Here is a 20,108-nt window from a genome sequence, read left to right as displayed (position 1 = left end):
CTGAGCCCCAAACCCCTGCACTGTGCCCCCTTCACCCCAGTCCCTGCATCCCCCTCCTGCACCCGCATGGGGAAACTGACCTGGATGCACAAAGCAGCTGGCACTGCTGCTCGCTCCCCCACTGGGCTGCTGCTCCTCCGCCCCGCGCAGCCCTAGGGGGGAAGGGAGGGGCACCCGTGCTCCGGAGGAGTCACCGGCTGTTCCTCCAACAGCCCCCTGCAGCTCCGGTCTCTCCCCCCCGCTGCTGCTCACCCACCCGCCTGCCCTGCTGCCCCTGCCAGCCCTGCTGGCTCTCAGCAGCAGGTCAGGTGGGAATCCAAACCCTGCGCACGGCACCCCCTTGGGCGGGCTGCCCTGGGCTGGGGCCCATACGGCCCACCCCGAAGGCAGGCCCTGCAGCAGAGCCCGGTAGAATTTCTGGGTCGTGGTTCCCACGTTTGCCTCACACGCGGCACAGCCTCCGAGCGAAACCGGCACAAACACGGCATCCCGCTGTCCTGGAGGCACTTCTCCTTCTGCCACTGCCCGTGCCTGGCATTCCCTCCGCCCACCCACCAGCACCGGGAAAAGTTGGCACCTGTGCCAGAGAGAACCGCTGCTCCTTTCTGGCTGTCCCGGGGACCCTATTGATGGCTTGGGAGAGGGCAGCGGGACTGGCTGTGAGCGAATGGGCTCCAGGAAGCCCCAGCCTGCCCCTCGGGGGCCCAAGTCTTCTGCTTCTCCCCTGCCTTGGGGCACCAAGCGTTAACCCCGCCCAGCATGTGCTGTGGCTCGAGTATTAAACCTTCCTGTGCGGCGCTGCTGCTGGACAGCCTGGCCCTGAGTTCTTCTGGAGGGAAATCCTGGACGGAAAGAATTCTGGCCACCAGGTCAACCCATTGGGTCGAAATGGGGCGAGCTGGTGGCCTGGCGACTTGTGACCACGGGTCCAGCGGGTCAAGCCAATTGTCCCACAAGCGGGAGCGGCGACCACCAAGGCTCGTCTTCCCCGCCCTGTGCCCCAGTATCCCTGTCTGGCAGCAGGTCAAGCTGAAAGCCCAGAGAGGGGCAGCAAGGAGGCGGCCAGAGCCTCCTCCCATGAGGGTGGCCCTGCCCAACTCCTTCCACCCCACTGCTGGTCCCCAAGTCCTTGGCGGCCAGCAGGTCAAGCCAGGACCCCCGGGCCAAGCAGCCAGGAAGCAGCCGGACCCTCTTGCTACCTGGGTCTTGCTGCCCACCTTCTTCCCTGCCTCCAGCAGGCTGCAGTCCCCTTCGGCCACCAGGTCAACCCGGGTACTAAGGCAGGAATGGGGCAAAGAAGCAAGTCAAGCTGAGGGAAGCAGGCAAAACTAATCTTGCCTTGATGGGCCTCTTGCAATAGCTTCCTTCTTGTGCGCTACGGCTGACGAAAACATCCCCAGTAGAGATGCGGCGGCCCCGGTGGGCATTCAGCAGCTGCTGAAGTAGCTCGGTTGGGAGAGCATTAGCCTGAAGATCTGAGCTTTAGCAGGGCCCTTTGTCACTGGGGGGTTTTCGGGGGGAGGGTAAAGCTGTGCCCCATGTCTTCTGAGTTGGAGAGAATTCCTCATCTTCAGTTCCTCCATGAAAGGACGTTGCCTGACTCTCTGCTGTGCCAAGATGCCCTTCCTTTCTTCTCTTGCCCTTCCTCAGGAAGGGGTGGAAAAAGAAGCTCGCCTTCGAGCCACAGTCAAACCAGCCTCCTAAGGATATCTTGCTGAGCGCCCGCTGTCCTCCACTCTACCTTGGCTGCTGCGGCCGCCACTCTGTCCAGGTTGGCCCATCTGTGCGTGTCAGAGCAAGTGCCACCCAAGTGGATGGCATTTCAGGGGAATGGCAGAAGAGCTCAGTAGAGTTTCTGTGTTGTAGTGGTTATCACGTTTGCCTGGCACGCAAAAGGGCCCCCATCGAAACTGGGCAGAAACAGGGTCTCATTTTTTGCGGCTCCCCTTGCTGTCCTGGAAGGCGGTTTTCCTTCTACCACTGACCTATGCCTAGCCCCCCCCAATGACAGAGGGTGGTGACAGAATGCTCTTTTGCATCAGCCTGGGCAAGCTCGAGGCGTTAGGCCAGTCATCTCTTAGAGGCTTGTGCCTTGGCCTCCTCTGCCCTTGGAATTTTGCATGCAGAGCCATGATTTGCCAAGCAGTTCCTTAGCCAGTGACTTTGGGGCATCTGGTAACATTACGTGGGAGCTTGTTGGGACCCTTCATGGATCAGGCTACCCTGTCTGTGTTGACCGGTATTTTACCAGTGTAAGCAGAGTCGGAATGAGCTCTCCCCTGACATCTAGTGGTGAGCTGTGGAAAAAGACTTCAGAAGCTGATCTCGTTTGCATGGACACCCCCCCCCGTCTGGGTGCTCAGCATGATGGGATTGGTTGCCCAAATGATCGCTTGTGGCTGGTGTTGGATCCCCAGTCTCCTTGTTATTGGGGCAGGAGTAATAAAGAGTTGTTAGCCTTCTTGTTTGAACCGAGGGCAGCAGAACTGTACCTGGCATACCCCAATGGAGGGACTCACCCTCAACTGAATGGCACGTACTAGGCAGGGGACATAGGTTCCAAAGTCCAGTGAGTTGAAAGAGTGTGGGGGAGAGGTATTTATACCTGGTGGAGTGGGCCTGGTTTAAGGGTTCTAGTCACTGTGTGATCCTCATTTCCCATCCCCCACTTTTAGACTCAATAGAGAGCTGAAATCACTGATATCTAGGTCTAAGTATTGGTGCTACTTTGGGATAGTGTCTATTACAAGAGCCTCCCCCATTAATAGCTGGAATGGCTGAGAGCTGGGAGGGCCCTGACACTGCCCAACTTACTCAGAGGTGGGTCTTTTGCTCATGGTGTGTGTTTATGAACCCTAGATTCATAGATTCTAGGACTGGAAGGGACCTCGAGAGGTCATCGAGTCCAGTCCCCTGCCCGCATGGCAGGACCAAATACCATCTAGACCATCCCTGATAGACACTTATCTAACCTACTCTTAAATATCTCCAGAGATGGAGATTCCACAACCTCCCTAGGCAATCTATTCCAGTGTTTAACCACCCTGACAGTTAGGAACTTTTTCCTAATGTCCAACCTAGACCTCCCTTGCTGCAGTTTAAGCCCATTGCTTCTTGTTCTATCCTCAGAGGCTAAGGTGAACAAGTTTTCTCCCTCCTCCTTATGACACCCTTTTAGATACCTGAAAACTGCTATCATGTCCCCTCTCAGTCTTCTCTTTTCCAAACTAAACAAACCCAATTCTTTCAGCCTTCCTTCATAGGTCATGTTCTCAAGACCTTTAATCATTCTTGTTGCTCTTCTCTGGACCCTCTCCAATTTCTCCACATCTTTCTTGAAATGCGGTGCCCAGAACTGGACACAATACTCCAGCTGAGGCCTAACCAGCGCAGAGTAGAGCGGAAGAATGACTTCTCGTGTCTTGCTCACAACACACCTGTTAATGCATCCCAGAATCACGTTTGCTTTTTTTGCAACAGCATCACACTGTTGACTCATATTTAGCTTGTGGTCCACTATAACCCCTAGATCCCTTTCTGCCCGTACTCCTTCCTAGACAGTCTCTTCCCATTCTGTATGTGTGAAACTGATTTTTTCTTCCTAAGTGGAGCACTTTGCATTTGTCTTTGTTAAACTTCATCCTGTTTAACTCAGACCATTTCTCCAATTTGTCCAGATCATTTTGAATTATGACCCTGTCCTCCAAAGCAGTTGCAATCCCTCCCAGTTTGGTATCATCCGCAAACTTAATAAGCGTACTTTCTATGCCAATATCTAAGTCGTTAATGAAGATATTGAACAGAGCCGGTCCCAAAACAGACCCCTGCGGAACCCCACTCGTTATGCCTTTCCAGCAGGATTGGGAACCATTAATAACAACTCTCTGAGTATGGTTATCCAACCAGTTATGCACCCACCTTATAGTAGCCCCATCTAAATTGTATTTGCCTAGTTTATCGATAAGAATATCATGCGAGACCGTATCAAATGCCTTACTAAAGTCTAGGTATACCACATCCACAGCTTCTCCCTTATCCACAAGACTCGTTATCCTATCGAAGAAAGCTATCAGATTGGTTTGACATGATTTGTTCTTTACAAATCCATGCTGGCTGTTACCTATCACCTTACCACCTTCCAAGTGTTTGCAGATGATTTCCTTAATTACTTGCTCCATTATCTTCCCTGGCACAGAAGTTAAACTAACTGGTCTGTAGTTTCCTGGGTTGTTTTTATTTCCCTTTTTATAGATGGGCACTATATTTGCCTTTTTCCAGTCTTCTGGAATCTCTCCCGTCTCCCATGATTTTCCAAAGATAATAGCTAGAGGCTCAGATACCTCCTCTATTAGCTCCTTGAGTATTCTAGGAGGCATTTCATCAGGCCCTAGTGACTTGCAGGCATCTAACTTTTCTAAGTGATTTTTAACTTGTTCTTTTTTTATTTTATCTGCTAAACCTACCCCCTTCCCATTAGCATTCACTATGTTAGGCATTCCTTCAGACTTCTCGGTGAAGACCGAAACAAAGAAGTCATTAAGCATCTCTGCCATTTCCAAGTTTCCTGTTACTGTTTCTCCCTCTTCACTAAGCAGTGGGCCTACCCTAGTTGTGGTGTTTTCTCAAATTAATGCTGAGTTAATTCCCTCCTTTATTAAAAGGTTTTACTACACTCACGAGACGGTTTTGTGTTGTATTGTTGAGAAGGAACCTCTAGATACTGAACCCGGCCCTTGATGCTGCTGGCTCCACCTGGCAGAAGGGTGACATTTTGGGAGAAGACACATCCAGTGGTTCCTTACCCAGTGACTTTGGAGCATCTGGTAACATGTGGGAGCTTGTTGGGACCCTTCATGGATCTGGTTACCCTGTCCGTGTCGACCGGTATATTACCAGCATCCCTTCATTCGTATCTCTTTCCCTAGGAGGAAGGGAGCCTGTGGTAGAATCAGGAAAAACAGGAGAGGTTTCCCTGAGAGACTCATCAGGTAAACCTTAGGCGCTGGTGCGACGGGTGCCCTACGAAGCCAGGCCCTTCGGGTTGTTCATTACCCTTGCAGAAAGTCCTACTTCTTGCCTACCGTGCACGTGTAAGAACCATTAAAGGCTCAGTGCCAGGAGAAAGGAGATCCCGCACTAGGCGAGAAAGGGTTAATTCCACACTATGGCTGGAGGAAGTCCCGCCCCTCAGACTCTGCTGGGCATGCTCCAACTGCTGTGTAAGTATAAAGGAGAACAGCTCAGGCTGGGCTGGCCACAGAGGAAGAAGCACACTTGGTGGAGGCTCCAGGCCAGGAGCTGCTACAGCCCCTGACTGTGGGAACCTGAGATCCCAGGGACCAGACCAGAGACCTGCTACCTACCGTCAATTGGCAGGAGTCAAAGTTCCATGGAGCAGCTAGTGCCAGGGAACTCGGAGACCCCGACGATAGATGGACGACAGATTCAGGAAACAAGGTAGGAAGTGGTCCAGGGAGGCGGAGTGAGTGGTATCTCATACCTGTGTAAGGTCAGCATGTTGCGGTAGGATCCCGGCTGGCTGGGTGGCGAATGCACTCAACCTGAGAGGGCCTTGGGCTGGGACCCAGTGGAGTCAGGTGGGCCCAGGTCCCCTTACTCCGGCCGCTACTCCCCCTTTGGAAGCAGCCGCCGGATCCGGCCATTAGGCCTTGCAGCCCAAAGGGTGGCCATAATGACTCAGGCCATTAGGCCACGCTGTCCTGAACCCAAGGACCGCCATGTTGACTCTGAATTTAGTGCGCCTAAATCTTGAGTTGAAGGACAGTCTGGTAGACTGCAACTGCAGTGCCCTCACAACCCTGGTCCACCCCCAAAAGGGGCGGAGTGAGCATACACTGCAACACCGCCATATAACGGTGACCGAAACACCCCTCTATTCACACCCTACACACGATTGTAATAATCTTTGTACACAATGTGGCTCATGAAGTATCATTTAAAAACCAACAGCTCTCTGGACAATAATATCATGTTGACATGTATGTAGCAACATTATATATAGTTACGAAATCCCCTCTATGCTGTTATTAGCACATGTTCAGAATCACACAACCCTGCCTAGGCACAAATGATTAAACAGGCCTATCCTGAACAAAGGAGTATGCGTTTACCAGACAAGTTTGGGGAGGGGGGAAATGGCTTTCCCAAACACAAAGCACAAGCTGATGCCTTCAGCCAGGTGTCATCAAAGTTGACTGGCAATGACCTGTCAAGTGACCATTTTTGGCCAGGAAGGGGAGCAGGTGCAGATTGATTTACATTTTAGCAAGCACTGCATGGAACCTCCTTCACCACAAGGCTCCATGTCACTTTCTTTACTCTTTGAATAAACGTTGCTTGAGAGGTAATCATTAGATGAATCCACTTCAAAGGGTGACTGGACTATAAAAGAGAGGGGCAAAAACACCCCAGGTCACCTCTCTCTCTAGTTCTCTCTCTCGTACCTCAGAAGACAAAAGAACCAGCCCTTTGACTTTAGGGGCAGGTCATGACTTGTGAACATGGTAACTTTGTTGCTGGGATCATGTAGGAAGGATTTCACTTCGAACCAAGTCCTGCTTGTTCAGTTAACTTTACAAGGGCAACAGACCTATAATATTTGAACTGTCCAGGAATGGGGCCTGTGATGGGGTGTTCACTCCACACTAGCAAGGAAGGGGTTAAAAGCAGCCAAGGGAGGCTGCGTAGGGAGCAGCCAATTAGAGCCCAGCAGCTTCACATCAAAGGGAGCCGCAGGGAGAGGACTGAGTTCCTAGAGGGCTGCAGGGAGGTAGCACCTGTGACGGGTTACCCCCCGCTCCGGGGTGCCACCAGATGTACTGGGGTCCCACTGAGCCTGCCTGTTCCACCATCCTGGGGCCCCTCATCCTATCCTGTTGTGCCAGGTCCTCAAGCCTCCTCCAGTGCGCGCGCGCACACACACACACACACACACACACACACACACATAGGGACACACCCAGCGGCAGAAAGACACAGACACTGAGATCAGCTCTGCCTGGGAAGAATCAGATTGGGGATTGCCCCGCACTCAAGTGCACACCGCCTCTTGGGAGCAAACCCAAAATTATATTTTCTTGCGCCGCACAGAGATCTGTACAGTGCAAGCTCATGGAAATCGCCCCCTCCCTCAATGTGGAGGAAGATATGCACAGCTTTTTGCCCCACCCCCACAGTTGTTAATTCCACAAACTGGATTTTAATAAACAAAACAAGATTATTGACTACAAAGGATAGGTTTTAAGTGATTAATAAGGGTTAGCAAACTGATCAAAGCAGATTACTGAGCAAATAAAACAAACACTTCCCTTCGTTTATTGTTTAGCCCTGTGACCTCACTCCCGTTCCTGTTATCTCATTAGTTGTCCCCTGCAATTATTTGGTATCATGGACCTGTGGATCCTCCCCTTAGGCTGGGGGGAGGTCCTTTAGCAACAGGACACCAACAGGACCACTGGGGAAAAGGCTGGATTGGGAGATACTCCCCCGCCGCCTTTCCGGTGCCCTGGAAGGGAGGAGCATAGATCATGGCACAGCCGGATGGCCGAGTCATAAAGAGGACGCTGTAGTACTTGAACTGAGGCAGGTCTGCAAACGGTGATGGTGATGGACGAGGCACCACCAGTAGAGGGAACACCAGCTGAGCCACCTAATCCCTGAGACAAACAGCAGGAGGCACCACCCTGGTGAGTGAATCCCATTACAGGGCCTGAATGCATGCCCTCCCCTTCCTGGGGGGGTCTGTTGAATCTCTGCCAAGTGAGCAGAGCTGCTCTGTGAGCCCATGCAGGGATCTGATATTACCCAGACATATGAGTGTCCACACAACAACACAGTTGCAAAAGTGAGTAGGGGTATGCTGCAGCACACACCACACTTGCTGGCTCAGCCTTGTGCATGCTGGGGTAGCCACCTCCCCGTTGGTGAGATCTGGTACCACCATCTTGCTGGAGCTCCTGTCTGCCCTGCTGCCCTTCTTGTCTGTGTTGCTGTTGTTCTCTCCAGCAGTTGACTGGCAGGTGCGCATAGGCCCTGTCAAGGCTGACTCCCCACTCTGGCACTTCAAGTGCAGAAGGTGGGGGCCTGCAAGGATTCTAAAAATTAATACTGGCCACTCCAGGCTTGTATTAAACTCGCAAGGTTACAGCTTTTCTCTGACCTTGGATGGGTAGATGCTGCCACCACCCAAGTGCAAAAAACCCCTTTGGACCCAGGAAGGCACACTTGGGAATTCCTCCTTGTGGGGTACACTCAAGCCCTTCGCCTCCCCCCCGGGAAGAGCTGGAAAAGAAAACAAAGGAAATCTGCTATTGCCACCAGCTAATTAAACAATATGTGCACAAACCTCTTAGAACACAAAAATCCAATCCTGTTCTTAAAAAATAAATGTTATTAAAAACAACAAAGAAGAAAATACAATTGGACCTTAGGCTTTTTGTTAGATTTGGAAAAAAAAACATACGAATTAAGCATCAAGATATCTCTCTTGAAGTCCAGCTTAAAGGTTACAAGCAAAACAAAAGCACCTTGGGTTAGCACGGAGGAGTCCACAAGCCAAAAAGAAATAAAAGAGATAAACCTAATTGCGTCTTCCTAGACATTCCTGATCTACTTACATATCTGGGGTTCAATGAGTAGTTCTAGGGATGATTTGATGATTTTTCATACCTGGTTTAAAGCTTTTTACAGCATAGCTCCAGCCCTGTGCCCTCTCTCCAGAGAACAACAACAGACAGAGAAAGAGAAATTTTTTCCCCAATTTTAAAAAGTTCTAGCCCTCCCATTGGCTCTTTTGGTCAGGTGCCCACTCCCTTCCTTTTACCTATGGGCTTTTTAAACCCTTTACAGGTAAAGCAAGTAGAGAACAGCTACTAACAGGGATTTTGTAGCTAACTGGCTGGCTGGGTGTCCATAAAAGGGAGCTCCCCCCCCCCATTCATTTATCACAGGCCCCATGCCATGTAGCCATATAGTCTCAGAGGGGGAAAGCAGGAAGAATGGTGTCTTCATAGCCCACCCTATATTCCATAACATAATTAAGGAAAATATTTCTCAATGAACTCCCAGGAAAAGGTCAGAAACAGACAGTGTCTGCATCTTGCTAAGGGCACTGGTATTTTCTTTAAATTTGCCAGACCAACCTAACACCTAATGCATACACCTCTACCCCGATATAACGCTGTCCTCGGGAGCCAAAAAATCTTACTGCATTATAGGTGAAAATGTGTTAGATTGAACTTGCTTTCATCCGCCGGAGTGTGCAGCCCCGCCCCCCGGAGCACTGCTTTACCACGTTCTATCCGAATTTGTGTTGTATCGGGGTAGCGGTGTATTTGAACCTCTTCTTTTCCCACCCTTGCTCATTCTCAGGGGCTGCTTTGTCTCCAGATAGATCCGTTCTCTCTCTGAAGGGCCTTGCTCTTTCCGGCTGATTCACCCATTGATGTTTCTGAGTAAACACTCCCCTTCACTCTAGTCTCAGACAAACACTACTATTAACTGTTATGCTACTGATGGGTCTAGAAAGCTCTCGTGTGGAAGATGACATTTCTGGGGGATTGTTCCCAAGATTCAGTACTTTGTGTTCAAACATCCCTCAGCTTTCTTGGTGAAAATAAGGCCAAGGGTTCTTTGCAATATATGGGAAGAAAGTAGCTCTTTACCCCAAGTGGGACTTGAACCCACAATCCCTGGTTTAGGAGGCCAATGCCTTATCCATTAGGCCACTGGGGCGCCACAGGGCAACAAATGGAGGGAGGGAAATTCTCTCTCACAAATGCACCTTACAGAAATGTCTGAATCCGCTGTCAGCGAGGCAACCGGGCAGGGCGCTGACAGAGCTAAGCACCCCCTTTCTGCCAGCCATTTTAGAGAAGCCCCCATCCTACCGTCACACCTCCCTCCTTCAGCACCTCCATGTCTGTGCCTCTGGGTGGCAGTAGGACGATTAAGGGGTGAATGTGGGGCTGGAAGCGGGGTAAGGTCAGCCTGTAAGGAATAACCAGGTGGGGCATAACCAGGGTGAGGCTGTGGGCTGCTGAGATCAGAGCTGCACAGCGACCTGACACCCAGGGTTATAGGGCAGACATAGTGACCCCCTTCCTGGCCTCGGTGAACCCCAAACCCTTGTTACTAAGGGCATTGAGGAGTCTCTGTCCCTTAACAACTTCTGGGAGCTCCCCAGCAGGCTGCTGGCGTCAGCTGCCTCCTGCCTTAGGATCTTAGCGCTGCGCTAGCCGCCCCCTCGCTTGACGGCCCAGTGTAAGAAGAAGAAGCCCAGTGCGAGCAGAACAGGGTTTTGATCCATCGGGCTACGGGCCCAGCATGCTTCCACTGTGCCACACTGCAGTCTCCTCTTAAGCAGCAGCTAGTGGCCCTGGCTCCAGGCTAGTGCCTTGCGAGCTCTGGCACTGGCAGGAAGCGGTGTAGGCTGCTGGGCAGCGGCCCTGGCAAACCACCTGCTGGTAGGTGTCAATGTGGCATCATAAGTGAGTGCGTTCAGCTGTTAATTGAAAGGAGGGTGGTTTATGCTCCCCCAGGGATGCTGTTGAAGGTATGCTCCCCGTGGGCGCCTCAAAGTCCATTGGGAGCCATGAAGTCCCCTTTTCCTGCCTCGAAGGCGTCCCTCTTGGACACAGTGGGTTGACCTGCTGCCTGGAAGTCTGCAGGGGCCGTGCCGCAAAAGCCCATCTCCGAGCAGCCATGCCAGGGGCTCGGGCTTAATCCTCAAGCCCACATGCAAAACCTTCACCCAGGCACGAGTTGCTACCCGAACACGTATGCCCCAGCGGGAAGGGAGAAACGCCGGCTCTAAGCCTGCCTCCCTCCCACTTTCCCATTGCCTGTGCAAACTTCTAGGCCTGCCTCGTGCCTCACCAGGGAAGCGCGGCCATGCTGCCCGAGCCTGAGTCACGTCCGCAGCCTGGCCTGCCCCGGCTGACGGAGCGCAGAGCCACGCGAGCCAATGGCAGGTCGAGTCGGGAGCCTCGGCTCTTTCCCCTGACAGCCACACACAGCTGCCTAGTGTCCCGAGAGCCTCCCTTGTGCGCTCCCGCAGCAGTCGCCTGCCCGTGTGGGCGGGAAAAGGGGACGAGGAAGCACTGCTGCCTCAGGCCGGGACAGGAGGCCCTCACCTCGCGCAGGCCTGCCTCACGCCTTCAGCCCAGGCAGCCAGAGGTGCTGGGGAGCTCCCTGGCAGGCCACCGCCTCTTGCCTCATGGCCTATGTTCTTGGTGCTCTGCCGGTCGCTGCCGCGCTTGAAGGCCCAGAGTCATAAGAAACAGGCCCATCTTTTACAAAGGAGAGTTCTGACCCACCCACCTCTGAGTTATGGGGCCAGCACGCGTGTGCGGCACCACTTTGCTAGCTCGGCTCAGAGAACACCCAGCATCCAGACTAGCGCCTTGCGAGCTCTGGCACGCAGACACATGGGCCAGGCAGGCGTCCACTGTGCCACTGTGCTGGGTGTTTGGGTTTAGTCGCCAGGCTCCATCCTCGCGCCTTGCGAGCTCTGGGGCTAGCAGGAAGCCACGCAGGCTGCTAGTCAGCGGCCCTGGTAGGACAGTGTAGGGTGTTTCTGTCACATCATTGGTCAGCAATTTCAGCCGTTAACCAGGACTTTCCCCCTTTCTGCCATTTAGAGAGAAAGCTGATTAGACTCAAATGATAATTTTTTTTGAGTGGTCGCTAGAGCTGAAATAAGGGAGTACGATCTCTAAGTGCTAAGCGTTAGATGAGCTATTGTGGGACTGCATTGCACATGGGTGGTGGGTATCACAGGCTGGGGGAGGCAGTGCCTCCCCAAACAGCCAGGCAGGGCCCCACCCGCGCTCCGCCCCCAGGCCTCCCCTCTCCTGCTTCCACTCCGCGCAGCTCACCCAGGCTTGGGCCGCACCGCCCGCCCTCCGGGGCTGGGGAGGCTGAGGCCACGCCGCATGTCCTCTTGGTGCTCCAGGGCTGTGCAGCCCTCTCCCCCCCCCCCCCCCGTGCTCCAGGGCTGGGGAGGCTGGGGCCACGCCGCATGTCCTCTTGGTGCTCCAGGGCTAGGGAGGCTGGGGCCACGCCGCATGTCCTCCCAGTGCTCCGGGGCTGCAAGGGCCGTTACATTTCCAATCCTTTCTTGGCCTATTGTGCCGCTCCAGAGTTGGAAATCCCATCTGACTCTGGCATTGAAATCTCCCAGGGGGATGTGTTTGTCTGCCTTAGGCGTGGCTGTGAGAACTGCATCAAGGGTTCTATAAAACTGCTCCTGATTGTCTTCCTCATCATCGAGTGTGGGGCGTGTGCGCTGATGACTGTGGCATATTGGGTGTTGCTAAGCTTGAGCCAAGGAGTCATGAGACGCTTGTTGATCCCCCTGGGAAGCTCCACAAGCTGACTGGGTCTTATTTTTCATGGCAAAACCAATCCCGTGACCGCGTCTCTCTTTGGTGGCTTTCCTGTCCAAAAGAAGGTGTAGCCACCTCCATCCTTTTACTTGGCCCTCATCGGCCCAGCGGGTCTCACTAAGAGCGGCAGTGTCAATGTCGAGTCTTGCCAGTTCTCTGGCAATTATGGCAGTTCTTCTTCCTGGGCATTCGCCGTGCTGAGAGTGCATGGGGGTGCGGACATTCCAGGTGACGAAATTCATTGTCTTCTGTCTCTTGTTTCGGCGGCGGAGTTGAGCGATTCCACTGGAGGCAGCCATTCCATTGGAAGAATGTGGGACGGCCGATGTTTGGGGCACCTTTTCTAGCCCCCTCCCCATTTGGGGTGAGCAGAGGGGATCCCGAAGAGGCCCTGCTCATTCACAGCCACTGCTGCCGAAATGCACTTCTGTCTCATCCAAGCACAAAACGACCATCACACAGCTGCCGCCTGCAAGCAGATTTGTGACTAAAGACTCCCAGAGATCACTGCTCCTGTCTTCCCCGCCACTCATCCGTCACCACAGGACTTTGTGTGGGTCTGAGCCCTTTGGCAGAGGCCTGTGTGTGAAATCTTTTAACGTGGGGAAACCGGTGTGCAGGCGGTAACCACGCCAAACTTGACAGGAGGAAAACCCTGACCCAGTGGCAAGGAGATCCAAGACAACCAGGGGCCTCCTTCCTGCTGCAGCCTTCATCCGCCTTCACTGCCACAGAGTACCAGAAGGTCCTCTATATGCGCCCGATCCACCGTTGGGGTCTTGTGAAGTTTGTACCATGGTTAGTCAGGAGCCTCGCCTCAGGCCTGCTCACCAAGGGGGACCCGACGAGGAGTATAAAAGCTCCGGATGATGTAGCTCTGAGGGTCTTTAGCCCACGCAAGCCTCTCCACCACCACAAGGTTGTGGTCCATCAGAGAGGTACCAATAAGGAGAACAACATTTCATTACCCCTGCACTCAATACTACAGTGAACTGTGACCCAGAACCAGCCAAAACTGATCATTTTGGCAAAGCAGCAGCATTTGCTGAGCACCCAGGCAGCGTAGGCAGCTCTATGCAAATACAGTTTGCTCCTGAAGTCCTTGTGTGACGAACTGGGACTGTTCTTAATGTGGTCTTTGAATGCTGAGTGGGGAGTGTTGGCTGGGAAGGCAGGGGAGGTTGGCTAGGACGGTCTGCATTGGGGGATGGGAGACTGGCCTTGAGGGAAGATACCTGAGCATGTAACATGAGAACCCAGGAAGGGGTTAGAGGCCAGGTGACACCTTTGCCTGGGAAACTGAACAAAGGCTGTGGGAGGGGTCGCTGAAGGGAGAGTTTCAGGAGCTGGCTGGTGGAATGGCTGGGAGGCAGACAGGGCTCTGCCTCCCAAGGGGGCTGTGGAGCCCTGGGACCCCAAGATGGACCTAACTGGGGGGGATCCTGTTGTCTGTGCCTGCAAGACCTGTCTTGGACTGTGTTCCTGTCGTCTAAATAAACTTTCTGCTTTACTGGCTGGCTGAGAGTCATGGTGAATCGCAGGAAGCCGAGGGTGCAGGGCCTTGTGTCCCCCCACACTCCGTGATACCTTGTCCCCCAGTTTGGCACTAGATGTCAGGTCTCCTCCCACATCTGAAGAAGTGAGGTTTTTACCCACAAAAGCTTATGCCCAAATAAATCTGTTAGTCTTTAAGGTGCCACCAGACTCCTTGTTGTTTTTGTAGATACAGACTAACACGGCTACCCCCTGATACTGGTCTCCTCCCAATAATACTAATCAACATTAAATTGCCCTTTACCATAATGATATTTCCATCATCTTATTAGCTCTTAACATCACCCATTATTTAAATTAACATCTGGGCCAATGTCCTTCCCAGACTATCAACGGAGAAGCATTTGAATAAAATATTCGCAATTCTCGAATACACTCCTTATAAACCCCGCTCCAACCAGTTATAACCACAACTGAATGGGACATAACCCTGGGCCATGTCCTTGCTAGCTCTGACTTTCCCACAACACTTTGTCTCCAACTTCTCTCTAACTTCTCTCAGTAGCAACTTCTCATACTCCTCGACACTTAGGCCCCAAATTTAACTTCAATTTATTTCTTAACCTGAACCGGCCTATAGGCCAGAATCTACTGGCTTCCCCACTTGCTGCGTCACTTCTTTTCTGGGGCCGGTTGCTGCCTTGCTCACTGCTAGCCTCTCTCCCACCCCGGGCAGCCTCCCTCCAGGTTTTCCCGGATTACTGGGTGGAGGCTGGAGTCAGTTCTGTTTTGAATTGCACAAACCACCCATTAGCGGGGAGCTGCAATAACCATTTATTTGCCACAGGGCCATAGGCGCCGACTTCTGCTCCTGCTGGTCGGTGCTCGACCTACCTCTGCCCCCAACCCCACCTTGACTCCACCCCTGCCCCACCCCCATTCCAACCCCTTCCCCAAAGTCCCCGCCCCAACTCCGCCTCTTCCCCGCCTCCTCCCCTGAGCACACCATGTTCCCGCTCCTCCTCCTCCCTCCAAGCACGCCATCAAACAGCTGTTTGGTGGCAGCAAGGCGGGAAGTGCTGAGAGGTAGGCGGAGGAGGAGGTGGGATGCAACGGGGGAGCTTGGCAGCTGGTGGGTGCAGAGCACCTACTAATTTTTCCCTGTGGGTGCTCCAGCCCCGGAGCACTCACAGGGTCGGCGCCTATGCGTGGGGCAGGTTAATGGCCGGACGGTTTGAAGGCGGCACCCTCTGTTACCGGGCTGGGGCCAGCGATGCTGACACTTGCCCGGTCCCTGACACAACACACTCAGGGGGGCCACAATCTGCCAAGCCACTATCACCGTGCTGCCCTGGCTGGGATGAACCGAGCCCATTAGTCTGCTGGGGCTTAGCCACGCAGCCCACATTGACTTTAATGGATAAAACCCTCCCCTCAGCACACTGCCGGAAGGGATGTGAGGAGAGCCACGATCAGCTGACCTTATACCCCTGCATTTCAACGGTGGCCCCTCAGGAGCAAAACACGTTTAACACATTCACTGTGTGCACTCAGGTCTCCTTTCTCCCGCCACAGAAATGCAGCCACCTCTGGGGCACAGCATGGCCACTGTTAACTCCCATGCAGTGACTTCACACAAAAGCCTAGGCCAGAAAATGAAGGAGAACCCTGTCTCCAGGCGCAGCTGCGTGGGGCTGGGGATCTAAGTCCCCAAGATGGGATTTTGCCAAGGTGCTGGGGCTAGCGCCCAATGTAGGAAAAATGCCACGAGGCAGCAGAGCCTCCAGCGGCACAGGGCATTGCTGGGCATTGGGCTCGGCACCGGCTCGGAAGGGACAGTGCCCCCTGCTGGAGACAGGGCGAGCTGGGCTTCCAAGGATTTCCCTGGTGCCAGAGGGAGGCTGCCAGCCTTGGGGTTGTGAGTGGCCAGTCTGGGGAAGGGGCGCTTTCTCTGACTCGTGTATTCGCAGCAGAGTAACAGAGTGTCCCCAAGCGATGGGGCTGAGGTGCGCAGCCCTCTCGTCAGGCGCCGCAGGCAGAACAGCAGACACCCTCAATCTGCAGCAGCTGCCTGTGCGGGGTGGGGGGGGAGATCCCCCCCAGGGCTTTCTAGTCTGAGCCATGCTGCAGCTGGCGGCTGGATAGATGTGATAAGGTTCTCTGGCGTCTGCCAAGGTGGAGTCGCTTTGTAGCCAGGGCCTAGCACTGAGCTGTCTGCCCCTGAGGTCCGGGCCACACTGGGCTGAGCCCTCTGGCCCTTGGTAACAGGGGCTCTGTGCACTGCAGCAAGTCCCTGCCTTTCTGGGCCAGTTCCCTGAAGTGCATGGAGGTGCCAACCTGCCCTGGGAGACTCCAGCCTGGGCTCCCCCTCCGGCCCCAGCCCCGTTCTCCCCTCTCGGCATGGTGGGGGTGTTCCTATGGAGCTGCCTGGCCTGGCTCACTCCTCCCATGCCTGAGATTATCACTGCAGCAGCTGGGCCCCACCCCAGACACAGGCGCTGGAGGGCAGCGCTGGCGAGGGAGGGAGGAGAGGCCACAAGACAGACGTGTCCCCCCCAGCCACATGTGGGGAAAGTGTGGGGCAGAGAGACAGCAAAGGCTTGAACATTCCCAAAGCCCCCAGCCTCATGCTCAAGGGCAGCAACACCCCCCATCCCCGCAGGCAGCAACGGGCCCATCTGGCCCCAGGAGCGGGGGAATGCCGGGCGAACGGACCCTCCACAGCGCAGGAGCAGACGGAGCCAGTGGCAGTGTAGGGCACTGAGGCTGAGGAGGTGGAACCAGGATGGGCAGTGTCCCAGAATCCTTTGCACTAGGACACAGGGCCCCAGCCATGCCCGTCTCCAGGGCCTGGGCCGGGGGAGGGTACACGTTGACCTGGCTTTAGGGGGGGTGTCAGGTTGGATGCAGAAGATCCCCATTTCCTCGGGCCAATGCAGCCCCAGCTCCCTGTGTCTGCCATTCCTGGCCTTGAAGGCCGTTGAAGCCAGGAGATGCGTGAAGGACCAAGGAGATTGGGGCCTTCTCCAGCCAAAAGCATCGTTCCCTGTGGCACTGGCCAACTGCTGTCCCCAGCCCCGTCCATTCGCAGGGGCCAGAGCCCTGGCTAGCCCCAGGAACAGTGCTTTGAGTTAGCCAGTCTCGCGAGGGGGCTGCATTCCTGCAAGCATGGCTGGAGAGTCAAGGCGCTCTTCCCGCCCATGTTGTGCTGAGTGCAGTTTCCCAGCCTGCCACTAGGGGCGCGGTCTCTTTGACGAGAAGGGGCTTCTGGGCCACTTGTGCTCATGGGCAGGGTCTTTCCATAACAGCGGGAGCATCAGCCACTGGGTCCTGGCTATGGGTCCAGCTCAGCCAATTACATTCAGCCTCCACAACCAGCTTCCTGGGATTCCCCTTCCTCCTCTGTTCTAACCTGCCGTGCTGTGGTGCCATGCGCTGGGAAGCAGCTGCTGTCTTCTACCCCAGAGGTGGTTGCATTGCAGGAGTGGGTGAAATGATTTCTTTGTACCGGGTGTCCTAGGCAGCACTTGATATCACCTGGCAGATCCCCAAACCCTCGGCCTCTCCCCCGCGGTTTGACAGTAGATTTGGTTTCTTTTGCGCTGCCCCCAAGTGGCCCAGAGCTGGGTGGGGCGGGTATCCTTGTTATGGGGTTGCAGTAGCACAACCGGGCCCCACACAGGGGTCAGGGCCCCGTTGGGCCGGGCACTAGATGGACGACACAACTGAGGGGCAGCTGCCTTGTAGGAGCTATGGCGGGGGGCGGGGGGGGGGGAGCTGGGAGCTGGGCACTGGGGGAAGGGCAGCTGGGGTTTGCAGCACCAGGGAAGGCTGTTCCAGCAGCCAGAGGCAGTGGAGGCTCTGGGGAGGAGATTCACCTCCCCTTCAGCCCTTCCTGGGGCGGAGAGTCAGGCCCGACCCTTTGGTATTTGCCCTAATTAGCCCCGTACCAAAGGGGCACCACAGATCCCTGGATTATCCAGCTCTATTGAACCTAAACCAGAGCCGCAGGATCCACGGCCTCCCAACGCATCCCTGGCTCCCAACACAGGATTTGACTCCGGTCGCAGTTGAATGGTCCAGAACGAATGACTGTCAGGAGATGGAAAGCAGCTTAATAGATGAGGTCTTTGTTATCATGGAGGGAGGAGCTGCGGGTCGGGATTGAGGGGCACCGGCAGGGCTGGCATAACAAGGGGGCTGCGGGTCGGGATTGAGGGGCACCGGCAGGTCTAGGTGCGTTCAGCTCACTCAGGTCCTGTCTGCCCTGTGCCCGGCCCAGCCAGCTCTGTGTGTCACTGGCTCCCTGCCACGTGAAGCCTGCTCTGCCATTTCTTGATTTCAGGCCTGAGGGCAGGGATGAGGAATGGTTGTCCATCATCCTGTGCCATGGAGATTGAGAGGGCCCTGTGCCCATTTGCACGAGGCCAGCGAGCAGCAGCACAGACCAGTGCCCTACAGAAATGGGGCTGTGGTAGCCTGCCCAGATGGGACTGTGGAAGCCCCACAGGAGGGTGGGGGCTGAGCCCAGGGACCCAACCCTCTGTAACCCACAAGCTCTTACCCTGAGGCAAATGGATCCAGTAGCGTTTGACCCCCCGACCCGCCGGGTGCAGGGGTGGAGCTCCGGTCCCAGGTTGTAATGGGGAGCTCAATCAGACAGTGCCAGAGAGAACCCTGGTGCCAGCGCCGCCTACCAGGCCAAAACACAAGATCAGGGATGCTGCATCAGCCAGGCAGTTCCGCTGTAAACTGTCACCCCTGGGCAATGAACCGAGACCCGGTTATTGATCCATGTCAATCGCAGCGTGGCCCTTTACAAATATTCACCAGAAAATCACCACAGCCCACCCACAGGGCAAGGACCTCCAGAGGGGGGAGACCAAGACAAAGCGCGGGGGAGAGGCAGAATTGGGACTAGATTGCAGGTCTCGGCTCCCAACCCTGTCTTCAGACCAGGAGAACCCCCCACCCCTATGGCTCCCAGAGTGCTTTGCACCATTCTGCCAGGGTGTGTCTATGGGGAGCCCAGCAGCGGGGCAATGCTGGGAGCGTGGGTCCAATGAGTTGCTCTGTGTCACTGGAAACAAAGCAGCAAGGAGTTCCCAGCATACTCCAGCCAGCACCTGAGATTCCATCTCCTGCCCTCTGGGATTTTGCATTGGCGTACCATCCCCTCCCCAGTGTGGGTACAGGGGAGTGGGGTCAGCACAAGGGTCCTGTCCCTCCCCTGGTGTCAGTACAGGGGGGTCCCCCAGTGGTAGTACAGGGGGCAGGGTCTGCATGGGGGATCCCCCCAGGGTCAGGAGCAGGGAGACACTCACAGGGGCTGTGTTGTCCCATGCTGTATGAATTTCTGAGCCACGTGCTGTGATGGGAGCGCAGTGCAATTCCCCCTCCCGTTCCCCCAAGGGCCGCAGTGCCAGGGGCAGGAGACAGCAGCTGCTTCAGAGCTGGAGAGAGGGCCTCACCCAGGGAACGGTGGGCACCCGCCCTGGCCTGCCTACACTGGCAGCGCCATGGGCAGCAGACTGTCCACTGGGTGCAGGAGAGCTCTCCCAGACAGACAGCAGACAGCCCCCCATGATCCCTGGCAGCGACAGAACTCACCCTGCTCTCAGCCGGCCCATCCAGAGGGAGCTCATGGGGGCATGATAAGGAGCAGGCGTGTGGGGAAAATCTGCCCCCACCCTCATGTGCAGGGAGCTCAGGGGCAGGGCCCTGCCCCCCGGCTCTCACAGCTCCAGGCCCAGGCAAACAGTGGCTTGGCCTTTCCTTGGCGAAAGCGCTGCACAGCCCAGACACTGGGGCCCCGCTGCCAAGTCCAGCCTGGAAATGGGCTGCAGAGCCCAGAGCAGGGCAGGGACTTGGCTAAGCCCCCAGCAACTCCCTGCCCCTCGGGCCTGTGCTCGGACCCCAGCACACACGGCCCCTTGTGCTGCTCCAGGGCTGCTGAGGCCAGAGACGCTGGACAGGGCCTGGGGGAAGCCTGTTCTCAACTCCAGGACTCAGCAGCAGCCTTGTGTTCAGATCGGGTGCAGATGAGATCTCACAGGGCCCCAGCTCGCCCAGTGAGTCAATGGGGCCAGATCCCCGCTGGTGTCAATGGGCCGTGGTTCCAATGGAGTCAATGGATCCAGATCCCAAGTGGTGTCAATGGGCTGTGGCTCCAATGGAGTCGATGGGGCCAGATCCCAACTGGTGTCA

At 55.2% G+C, this 20,108-nt stretch overlaps 1 non-coding gene across 1 annotated transcript; it reads right to left on the bottom strand.

Moving 5' to 3' along the window:
- Nucleotides 1-9,680: 9,680 nt before the first annotated feature.
- On the bottom strand, nt 9,681-9,753 carry TRNAR-CCU. Its single transcript has one exon. It is a non-coding gene; the product is annotated as a tRNA-Arg (tRNA).
- Nucleotides 9,754-20,108: the final 10,355 nt, after the last annotated feature.

The sequence above is a fragment of the Terrapene carolina genome, unplaced genomic scaffold, assembly GCF_002925995.2.
Source record: "Terrapene carolina triunguis isolate 2854851 unplaced genomic scaffold, T_m_triunguis-2.0 Scaffold166, whole genome shotgun sequence".
Classification (NCBI taxonomy): Eukaryota; Metazoa; Chordata; order Testudines; family Emydidae; genus Terrapene; species Terrapene triunguis.
This window is presented reverse-complemented; position numbering and strand designations above follow the sequence as displayed.